Genomic DNA, 12,354 nt, shown 5'->3' with positions numbered 1-12,354 from the left:
AGGTACAGGTTTTTGTGGTGTTGAACTATGTTTTCCTTGCAGAGATGGTGTTTCCTTTGGAGCTAGAGAGCAGGCACACCATAACACAATTATCATATCAAATTCTTGCACATCCAAAAATCATACTTCTGACTTTAGTGGGTCTAAAGGCAGTACTGTCTAAAGGTAGTCCTGATGTACATAGGCAGGCCCGTTCTATATCACAGACTTCTCTACAGTAGAGTTGCTTTGTGCATGGAGAGTAGTTCGCTCCACACTTTCCTCCCAGGATCACTGCTGAAATCGGAAGGGCAGGATATTTGCAGTTGACAAATGCTTTTAGTGGCGTCTTCAATTAAGTCAGTAGATCTTTCCTAATTCCATTTCCCTCTGCACTAAAAACTCCCTACCAGTAGATGATGATGCTTTTCAAACCATGAAACCATCTTAAAAATTTAATCTGGATAATATGTAAAACCAGTAACAGAATCAGAGTTCAATAAAATATAGACATGGTTTCAGACGAATGTAAACCAAGGCCAAATTAGGCTGTGATATAATTTTAAGGGTAACCTTGAGGGAGCTGTTGTCAGGAACTGTGGTGCAGAGTGGTTGAAATACTAGATCAGCTATGTTAATCTTTTGCCTTTTTTTTAGCAAAACCTCTTTGGAAATAATCTTTCTAGACTTCTTTGGGAGCATCTGTATAGATCTGAGCAGGGAAACACTATTGGTTTTGAAACTTTAAATCACTGGATAATTCTCTGTGGACTAGTCCTATCATCAGTTGTATTAATAATATAAGTGATTTTAGTATAGAGTGTTCCGTAGATATTGATTCACTTCTCTTTTGGAGCTAGTCAAGTTTTCAGATAGTATATTTGCATTTACGTGGTATTAAAGGACTCAGTGTGTCTACTAAGACCAGTTAAGAACCTTCTACAGCAATTTGTTGATTGGAGAAACTGTTCAAAGTGAGGAGGAAAATTTTGTCATAAGTAGATGTCAGTATCCTTAGCACAGAAACAGGAAGAGAGGAAGGAAAATATGGAATAATAGAAGGAAGGAAATTAGGGCGGTTTAACCTGCAGATGAGGGTTAACAATTTGGGTTCTGCTGCAGAAGAAATGCAAGGTTGAGTCAATGCATAGCACATACCACATGGACATGCTAAACTGAATAAAATGTATATTCACCTCACAAGAAACAGAATAGTCTTGTGTAGCTGTTTGTTTTCATTAGCCAAATTGGCCTCTGTATTTTTCTTCGAAGCTGTAAACAATGTAAGGCAGCATAGAGCAGCTAAGTGCCATCATTTAGACTTCACTGTCTGCTTCACTGTGATTTGCTTCTGTGTAAAAAATTTTATTTAACAGAGATTGTAAGTTTATTTAGGGGCTGTTCCTGTACTAACATGCTCTTTAAGTGCAGTTTAAATAATTTTTACTTTACAATTTTCTCTTTTCAAATGTTTTTCCATTAAGATAGGTTTCCATTTGAGGTAATTTCAAATGTGTCTGTAGTTCACTTGGTTCAGGACCAGTCTCTGAGGTGTCCCTTGGGCAGCAAGTGAACTACCCGTTGAGAAAGCAGCATCATTCACGCGGGTAGCGTAAGGATGTGGGCACCAGTGGAAGGGCTCTTCATGTCTAAATAGTGCCATGTTTAAGATATGTGTAAAAGCTGGATGTAAGGTGTGTAAAAGCTGGATGTAAGGTGTATAAAAGCTGGATGTAAGGTGCAGAAAAGCTGGGTGCCTTAAGGCTTCAAAGGGAAACCTTAAGGTTCAGAGGCTGCCTACACATTTAAGCCATTTAGGAATCCTACGTTTCTGGTTTTGTCCTGTTGCTCACGTGGTCAGGTTTGATCTTCCTTTTACTTCGTGCAAGCCTCTCAAAACAGAGGACACGCGGCTAACTTGTGCACGCACCCATGCTCAGACTTTGCTCGAGTTTGTGAGGAAAGGTAACTGAGATAAGGTGCCTGGTGTTTGTTTGGTGATCTGATGTAGGCAGTTACTGACACCTCTCATGGAAGAGCTGGGCTTTGCTAGATCAGATCTTCCAGGCAGAGGATTTTTAGGGATTACATGGAGAGGGTGACTTAAACCCTGGAGGCCTGAGGTATTGATAGGGTTTTTTTTCTGCCAGGGATTTGCAGTTTAACCTTGGCCAAAGTTACTTATCTCTTGTCCTTGCTCCCCATCTGCAGAGTGGGAATACTACAGGGTAGAAGTTAACACGCACAGAAGTACTGCTGGACACTCAGACTTCTCTGCTGTGGCTGTGAAAGGAGGGTGCTTGGTCACTCATCTAAGTCATTCAGTTACCCGTTGCGACTTAAAATAGCGTCAAGTCAGCGTGACGCATGCTCTGCTCTGTTGTGGCCCACATAACATATGTTGATGTGCAAGCTGTGAGCCCTCCGTTCCTTTTCCCTAACGCAGCCCGCAGACATCGCCTTCCTTCCTGCGTGCTATCGCAGTCTGACCCTCATGTTTGAAGGGTGCAGGTGGGCTGTGTGGTGATGTGGAGGAGATGATGGAGCCAGGAGATGATGGAGCCAGGAGCTTCTGAAGCATACAACTTCAGAGAGTTTCAACTTACAGAAGAAATGAATATACATCAGGTAAACTGTGGATGTAAATGAAACCTTAGGACTCTTCTACAGCCGTGACTAATCCTGCGCACGCTGTGACTCAGCTAGTGCAGGATTTATCAGGAAAGGTCCCAGAGCACTCAGTTATAAACCAATAAATAAAAACATCTTGTTTTCTGTTACAAACAGAATCATTGAATCTAATTTTGTCATCTGTTCCTTTCCCCTTCAAAAATAAGCCACCCAAATGTTTATAGCCATGCAAGAGAGGTAACATCATTTATAGTAAACACACTTTTTGCTGTAAATTTACATGTGTTTGCCTCCTGATTCTTGCTCTCTTTCCAAGTTCAAAATCTTAAAACTCTGAAACCTGATTCACCCCAAATTATTTTGTAAAAACATGCTTTTGGTCTGCTTTGTGGTTTATGAGCTACATGATGATGGAACCAGATGTAATTCATCAGGTTTATGTCATTGGTAAGCCGTGTATGTTGGCTGAGGGTAGTTAGAAGAGACTGTAGGACACACAGGTTTTTTTGATGGACTTGGTAACAGAACTTAAAATAAGTATATTATTCATAGTTTGGTTACCCCATAATAAAAAAAACCCACAAAATTCTAGGCTGAATCCAAACTTGACATCTGATTTATTCTAAAACATGAACCAAGGCATGCAGATCCTATTGCAGATTTCTGCAAGGCTCTTAGGTTTATTATGCTTTTCCGTATTTTACTATTTCAGGTTTTTAATTGGTCTTTCAAAATAACGTTAACAAGACAAAAATTAGTCAAAAAATTTTAACAAAATTTACGATTTCACGGTGGTTTTGTTGGCTTTTTGGCAGCGTCAACCCCTAAAATAACAAGTGCAAATTTTCTTTCTCCCTCCTTTCAGCTCAGGTTGTGGCATTTACTGCAAATCAGTATTTAAGGCTGCATCTTGTACTTTGGGGTTGTTATGTAGTTTATAAACTGCAACTGTCACAAGATTTTTGTGCACAAAATTAGCAACCTCCTCTCCAGATGAATGTACAGGAGTATTGCTGTCGGTGCAGGGGCTCTGAGCTAAATGAGGATGCTTTTTTAAAACTCTTAAACCACTAAAATGTGGGATTGTCACCTCTCATGTCAACTGATAATGCCAAACTGGTTTTGTATATTACTCTGTATCCTGCTTGAGTCCAGCACCTTTTCTTCATATTCATACTTTCATGACAAACTTTTCTTCTTTAAATATAATCAATGTCTTCAGAAATTGAGCATGTCCAACATTTTAACCTGTATGTTTTGTTCTCTGTCCTGTGACTGGCTTTGAGGACTCTATTTAAGAAAACTTTTAAACCAAATATCCCATTTTCTTGCTGTTTTAAATCAAGAATAGACAAACATCATCTGAGCCTGAAGGTTGTGTTTGGCCTTTGATGGCTGCTTTAAAAACAGTATTTCATGTGTTCTATATTTTTCCTGGTTCTTTAGTTATGGTTAGTGTGTATGGATAGAAATAACTTCATTTTATATGGTGATAAAATTGGTTGCTGTGAAAATGTAATTACCTGAAGATGTCTCAGTTGTGCTTCTCACTTCCGTTGGAGACACCGAATTAAGCTATCAGACAGAGTGTGATTAGGTGATCCTGGAAAACAAAACGCCTCAGGGTGTCTGTTCATTATTTAGAATATTTTTCCTTAGGTCATCTGGATGATTCCAGCTGGAACACGTAGTAAGTAAAATTTTACAGTGGGAGCCTTTTGCTGAACCTGAAACAGGCAGGCAAATCCCAGCCTGCATCTTAGCGGATAGGAATGTGCGTGTAAAAACTTCATCAGTTTTGACAGACCACCTTACGGGCAACAATAGTTCAGGGGCCAAAGCACTAGCAGATTGAGTTACATCAAGGCTGTTCCTGTGTAATGGATGGGTATGATACATCTCTCTGTGTTTCCTTATAACGTCCAGCCTGAAATCAGCCTAGTTCTGTCTAGCAAAACTACTCAAGTTCTTAGCTGAAGTGATGCAGGCTTGTTCTTGGTGTAGATTTGTGTTGTCAGTTAAGTGCCCACATGCTTGGCATGAGAGTGCCCTGGCAAATTAGAAATACACCTGCAAATACATTTTAAAGATGCTAAAACATCTCACTGCATAAAGTTGACACATATTCAGTCAATTTAGCATGTTTCAAAGCCAACAAAATGTAATTGGAGGTTCGTTCTTCTTCTTGAGGTGTTCCTGCCAAAGAACCCAGCTGGATGTGTTTTGGAAGACAGTACTTCGACACCTCAGGGTCCTATCTAGAGTCTGCCAGTCATACAGACACCTTGCTTGCCGATTCTTCCCACGCCACTCAACAGCAGTGGCTGCATTCACAGCTATCCACTTTTCAGCTATGGTTTGTTACAAGACAGGTAAGCTGGCAGATTTGGCTCACGTAAAATTCCTTTGGATAGTGAAGAGATTAGTGGATACTTGAATATTAACTGTTCTATTAGCATGAGAGGAAGAAAATGCCCTGTTTTTTCCTTTAGAACATCATGTCATTCTTGCTGTTTGCTTTTTGAATAGTGTGTCATATGCGAGTGGCATCTGCCAAATACCAAGCAGGCATCCAAGTTATTTGTGTCGTCATTCTCTATGGAATAAATGGAGGGACTTGAGCGAGAGCATACAAGGCAGTCTTCATACAGCAGCCTGTCACTTTGCAAGGCAGCTGTGAATTTAATGGCAGTATAAATGAAAAGCGGCTGATAATTAGGCTGCTGGGTGTTTTAGCATTATTATTGTTAATTTCTAAAAATCAATTAGGTAATCAAGAGAGTGCTATTGAGAAGCATATATTTTTGTTTTTTAATATCCTAAGCAGAGTTCCAGCTGGGTGACATAGTAAGTCACAGCTCCTGGTAGGAATTTGATATCAGAAGGGACTCAAGGGTTCCACTGAGCCAAAAGGACGGGGACTGTGGTGGGCAAGATGATATAGTGAAGCATGATGTTTATTTGTAATAAAGGGACTGTGAAGCTTAGGTAAGACTTTCTTTTTTTTTTTTTTTAACTATACGTAGTGTTAGAGTAGCTTCTCTACCAGCTGGCAGGGACAAAATGTCTAGATGCAGATTTCTGCCATCTATGGATCATATAGTGATCTTGGATTTAGGAAGAAAACTCAGCCCTTATTAGGAAGTCTCATGCTAGCTAAACAGATGATTAGAGTTTCAGAAATGAGTGGGGCTTCAGGCAAGTACAAAGGGGAACCAGCAGAAGAACTTAGTGCTTAGAAGAGCTTCTTGCACAGGGAGGACCTGGGGCTCTTGAAACTTCTGTCTCTGATCTACCTCTCTGATGGCTGTATTACTATTTTAGAACTCTAATCAAAGCATACAAGCATATGAAAGAGAACAGGTAAGGAATATAGGTATTCCTGCATTTCTGCAGTTACAGGCATACTAGATACAGCATTTATCAGTGATTTGGACTTGAGTTGTAACACACCATGACAGAAGGCATGATGAAGTCTGTTCTTTATGTGTGTGAGTAATTATTCCACTATCAAAACTCCTCTGTGCAGTCTAGAGGAGATACGACCTCTTGGTATAAATCAAACTGTAAGACATATCTATATCCGAGTTGAAAACCTTACATCAAAAAGAGGGTCTGAACTTGACATAACTGACAACAAATTAGCAGTTCGTTATGCTCTGCTTGTTTTACATTGGTATGTGAATTTCCTGAAATTCAGTTTTGAATTTGATTCACATTTGATTTATATAACATGGGCTCCTTCAGCTCCAAAGCCACCCCTTTGTAGTCACAGGACTGCAGTCTTCTGCAAATCCCATGCTGAATTTTCCCTTTGCTCCCCCCGAATCCTGCGATACTTATGTGATTTATTACTCTTATTACTGATGTGATTTATATACCTTTTACAGTGGGCATGAGAGCAGCTATGAAACTTGATTTCTGTGGCAATCCAGTCTTATTTGTGTTTGGAGACAGGCTGTTTGCACAGTGCTAGTTTCTTTCAGCCTTCCCCATTTATCCAGGCAGCCTCTGCTCTCTTCTCCCAACTGCTGCAGAACAGCATTCTGAATCATGCTCCGCTTCCCATAACCTCCGTCCAAATCCCTTAGCCTTTGCTACAGTGTTCACAATTAAATGCTAACAATGAGTTGCATGGGAAAATAGTTCTGCATTACAGCTGAATGTTGTGCCAGGTCAGCAGGTTTGTGCGCGGCTGCCTGCATATCCTTCCTGTGCCAACACAACAGTCATTCTCTTTTTCTAGACTGTGAAATACAGAGGTGGCTAAGTGCACTTACCACTGTGCGTTTTTGATTAGGGGAGGGAGATGGCAGTTTGCTGCCACAAAATTGAAATTGTTTAAAGGGAATAGGAGCCTTAATGGTAAGAAAGAATCTCCTGCCTCTTGCACTGTGCTTAGGCGGAGCAAGCCCTCGTTACCTTTGGTGTTTGTTTTGCTGTTTGGGATGCAGCAATAGCATCTTGAAGTGCCAGATCAGGGACACTGGTTCTACAGCATTGCCTGAGATAAAGGAGAGTGTGTAAAAATGGAGGTTAATTCTTTGAGGTTTGCCCTGCTTCAGCTGTGAATATAGCCTGTGCGTACAGGCATCTCTCTAATGATAGATCCAACTTGGCATGTGAATGTGCTGAGTGACAGCTCTCTACCAAGCACTGTCCAGATGGCGAGCTCTTGTAAAGCTTTGCTCTTGTTCCTCTCGAACGTAGTTATTAGGATCTTTTGTATCCTCACGTGATCAGGCATGAGAGCAAGTGCTGGCTGACAGCAAGGTGAGTGGCAGAAGAAGGGGGGAGGCTCCACAAGTGAAGGGGAAAGAGTCTGATTCTTACTGGTATCTGGCCAGTAGTCACTGTCGAAAGCAGGATCCTGGTGTAGCTGATCTTGGTCTGTTGTGGCTGAAGCAGAGATGCTGGCACAAAGAAAGATATCATCGTGAGCGGGAGAAAGGGAGAGAGTGGTGCGGTGGCAGAGTGCTATGGATGGGCAAAATGTAGATCACGGTGAGGAGTGGGAGGAAAGAGAAGCTGGGAGAGCCATTAATGGAGTAATACAGAGGTTAGGAACAATGAGGCCAAGGAAGTGACAAATCTGTCTAAAGGTGGTTCTGTCAGCAGCCTGTTATGGTTAGGTAGTAGCAGCACATCCATTTGAAGCTGAATATTGCCCCAGTCATTGTTTTCGTAATTCTCTCTCTGCTCTAATACTGCAAATTATGCAAATGTGCCAGGTGCATGCTGGGTGCAGGATGCTATGCAGAATCTCTTATGAGCATGCAAGGCTAATAGGCAGCTTTCATCCGAAGCACAGCTCTTCCGTGTGACTCAGAGTACAGGCTGCTATTGTAAAACCCAGCAGAGTCTGGGACCTGCCAGACTGTTATGTTTCTCTGATACTTACCTAATAGCTAAAGTAATCTAGTAGGTTCTTTGCACTCCAGAACTGATGTGGAAATGGGCCCTGCTGAAAAGCCAGGACCGTATTTTACTTTAATCATCTTCCAGATCTCCTGCTGCCTGGCTTGATGTGGCGGGGAAGAGTGCTAGTGCTGGTGCAAGGATGGTGATCCAGGAGGATAAAACCTTACCTCTGCTGCGGATTCTCTTTGGCAAGTCATGACAACTTGTTCAACTAGTTGCACAGTGGGATCATCCTTTGCTGTAGTGTCTTCCTTTCCAGCAATGGTTAATTATTATCCCTAAGAGCACAACAAAACCATAACACCTCAGATGTTACTTGCTGGTAGCATGACAGATGCTGTTACTGTTGTGGTAATCGGCATGACATGTAGGGGTGGTGCTAGCTCACTAAAATTAGAAAGAACTGAAGGCTCAGCCTGAAGTACAGACATTGATATTATGTGACTTGCTTGTTTTTGGCTTTTAGCTAACAATTGTCCCATCAGAGTAAGGATGATGCACAGCAGATGAAGAGCAGTGATTTTAGTGAACTCTTCACGTAGGTGACTCATGTGTTGTTCTATTTGCTTTTTTATCGATTTAATTTATTGTAAAAGACCAGCTGCTATCCCGAAACATATGCCAGGGAAAGAAACATGAAAGTGCAATGGTACAAAAATCTTCCTTTTGCATTCTTTCAAAATGTTCACTCACAGACAGGTATTTCTGCTGCTTTGGTTTAAAGAGTTGACTTTTCCTCTACCTCCAAACTGATTCACTCTCCTCTATGATGAGAGGCATTCAGCTCCTCCATTTTCCTACTTCTCTGTTCTCAGTGAGTAACTCCAGTGTTTCTTTGGTTAATTAAAGTTTACTGCAGGAGGAGCAGAAGTGGGTTGAGAGCACTGATGAGATGACTAACAAAGTAATCGGCATGTGATTAAAGTGTGGGCTGCCAGGCACAGATTAGCCTTCCCTGGACTCTGCTTTTATCTTAGCTCCATGTTTTGAAATAATTCTGTGTAATAATATATAGAATTTCTATCCCATCTAGCTTATCACATTAGAGCAAACTAGACAAAATGACTCAATTTCAAAAGGCTCTGATTCAGCTCAGGCTGCAGCCACTCATTGCAAATGTGAAGTTAGGTGACTGACTCCTCTTTTGTTTCTTTCAAATTCTTGCCCTGTGGGAAGTTTAAGGGGGAGAGAGTTGGTCAGAGTGGAAAATTAAGGTGGCATTATAAAGCCTCGTGAGATGCATCGACGATCGTGTTGCAAAACTATGTGAACTGGCAGCCTCTGAAGGGTGGGGAGGACGCAGAGGTTTGAGTTGTGGATAAATCACAAAGAGAAAAATAAAAACTTTTCCCAGAGGGAGAGCTGCCATATACACTTACACAGCAAGTTGTTTGTTTGGTCCCTGCAGTGTTTACAGGTTTTTTACCAAAAAAATGTTTTTTTTTCAGGTTTTTTTCTTTTTAAATGAGAAATCTTGTTGGGTTACTTACACCTACCTAATGCAAGAGGACAGAAAGTCCTGCTATAAACACGCTGTATTAACACTTCCTCTTGCTACTCATTTCCTTTTCCCCCTATATAATTCTAATATCCCGTGAGTCTAATACTGAGGCATTAACTTAGCTGCTGTGCAGTTAACAAAATAGTGATTTGAGGGAAGCACCGACATGCAGAGAGAATAGTGAGATGTCCGCTCCCCCCCCAAGATTCCTCCATCTGCTGTTATGGCCACAGTGAGGACAGTGTTTGAAGACTAGAAGAGCAAGCATACAAGCTGAAGGTAATTGAGGACACAGAAGGGAAGGGAAGGAGAAATCCTATGGAGAGGTGATGTCCATGGCAGACCCATGACATGGAGGCTTCTTCAGCAACAGCTGCCATAAAGTGCAGTGCTGAGGTACTCATCTCGTTGGAGAGTACTAACAGCACCATCTAAGTTGCCCGACCAGATGCTGCTGGAGCGGTACACTTGGAATGTGGAGATAGATAGCTAGGAATAAAAGAGCACAAAACTCTTCACCATGAACCACAGAAGTGGTGATTAAGAAAGGGAACTTAAATCATTGAATAAGTTATTCATGGATTATTTGTGGAATCTTAGAATAAGGAAATGGGGGAAAATAAAGGAAAGCCCAGGTTCCTGGAGAGCTCAGTAAAGTTTTCATATGTCATTTTTCTCGTGCGTAGCTCACAGTGGCCCAGTACTGCCCGTTCTCAGGAGCTTTCTGTCAGAAGGTGCAACGTTGACACTTCCAACTGCTGGGGACATTGAGGAACCATCAGGAGACTGACTGTGCACTGCCACCGTAGTGAATAACTCTTACCAAGGAATGGTTAGTGCTTCTGAATAACTCCTTTGTAATTGCTGCTTAAGACAGCTGTGACAATCTGCATTTCTTTGTCGAGTGAATGTATATCAAACTAGTCTTAATGAATTGGTAATTTTTTCCTCTTCTTGCAGGGTAGAATTGGTTTACCTCTTTGATTTTAAAATGTTCTTTTAGAGGAGTTCATTTGTCATCTACTGTCAATTGAATGTTTGTTTTAGAAGAACTTACAAGTTAAAATAGTGTCTTAATCAGGTTTCTTGGCACAGCACTTAATAATGCTCTCTAAAACCAAAACAAAAAACCCCAGGGATGCATTCTTTGTAATGTAAAGTGAAGAAGAGATTAGATGCTCCATGCCATAATGAAGCATGGGTAGGCTTGCATGTTAGCTAAACAATATCTACGATTTCCTAAGTTAGTTGTTGTCTCTATACAGAAAAACTAACTAAGTCCCAAAAACACAAGGTCTGCAAAAGTCATTCTTGAGATAGAAATGATCCTTCTGGTGCACCAGGCAGCTAAGAACAATTTTACGAGTGTGGTGTTCCATTCAGTGTGAAGCCCTTGAAATTTGTGCAACTGCAACCTGAACCTCCCCCTTCTCCTGTTTCAATTCTTGTTTATTTAAATGTGGGACTTAAGGGAAATAACTAGAAAAACTAGGTGTTAAGCACTGTGATGCTCTTAGAATCAGAGAATAGTTTGGGTTGGAAGGGACCTTTAAAGGTCATCTAGTCCAACCCCCCCCCCCCCCCCCCCCCCATCTTCTTTATCTTCGATAGAAATTGGAGTCTGAATGTGAATAACAGACTAGGGTGGGAGGGTGTTTGGACAGGCTCCATCCCCCCTTGTTTTTGACCAGGCGTGGGGAGGGAGCAGCCCTAGGTTTTAGAGATTTAGAGGTAACTTGGGGGGCAACAGCATGTTGTGGGCTGTTGTTTAAGTCTCTCTAAATGCATGTGAAATCAGTTAGACTGTCTGAATTGTCTTGGTGGTGGGTTTTTTTTTTCCCCTAAGCTGATTTCAAGACCATTAGTAGCACTCTCATTTTGATCTGGAAGCCAGATGAGTGTTTAAAAAAAAAAAAAAAGATGGTAAGGGAGGAGATACTGCCTAACGCAGAGTTTGAACTGCAGCTTTAACTATTTCGAAAAGAAGCTTTAAAAAAAACCCACAAAAACAGCTTCCTTGCTAAAACAGATCATTTGGCTATAGTTTTGCTTTTTACAGCAATGTTGCTGAAGTCTTGTTAACCAGCTTTCATGCCAGGTTTCCCATGATGCTAGCACAGCAAAAAGTACCTTTTTGGGGTTTTTTTTGCATCTGGATCAATTATCCAGTCTGGTTGGCAGTGTGGGTGTCCAAACAGCCATGCCAGCTCTGGTGGGAATGATGTGGAATGTGGACTGCTACTAAGGAAATTCTTGGGGAACCGCATTCACAGTAACTTTTGAACCAGTAACTCACTACTGTAACAGCCCTGGGTCTGGCCATCCTGATGAGTGACTAATTGGCCTACTTGGAACGAGGAAGAGAAGCAGTTCCTGGCGTGTGGTTGTCAACTGGCAGCTCGAGATAGACAGGTGGTGTGAGTTCCTTCTTTGCCTAGGTTTTTGTATGGCATCAGAGCACCAAACCACCAAGTAAAACTTTGTGGCAGGTACTGACCTGCAAACAAAACTGCCCTCCTTTGTATCTGGCCTGCCAGAAGATTCCTGTGGTCTCTGGAAATTGCAAGATGACTGGGGGCTTAGCAGGTAGCTAGATTCAGTTTTATTTGTTAGTCTCCCAATTTAATGCTCTGTTGTAGTATTTTGTATTTCATAGAATCATAGAATGCTTTGGGTTTCTTCAATCCTGGCTCTAAAATAAATGCTGCTTTGCTTAATGGCAGTGATCATGAAACCATCTATTTGTCAATGCAGCTGTCTTCAAAGGGGTCAATTTTGGTTGTCATTTTGAATGCTGGTGTGTATGCAGCTTGGAAACCTGT

Source organism: Pelecanus crispus, chromosome 10 (genome assembly GCF_030463565.1).
Source record: "Pelecanus crispus isolate bPelCri1 chromosome 10, bPelCri1.pri, whole genome shotgun sequence".
Classification (NCBI taxonomy): domain Eukaryota; kingdom Metazoa; phylum Chordata; class Aves; order Pelecaniformes; family Pelecanidae; genus Pelecanus; species Pelecanus crispus.
Note: the sequence above shows the minus strand (reverse complement) of the source record.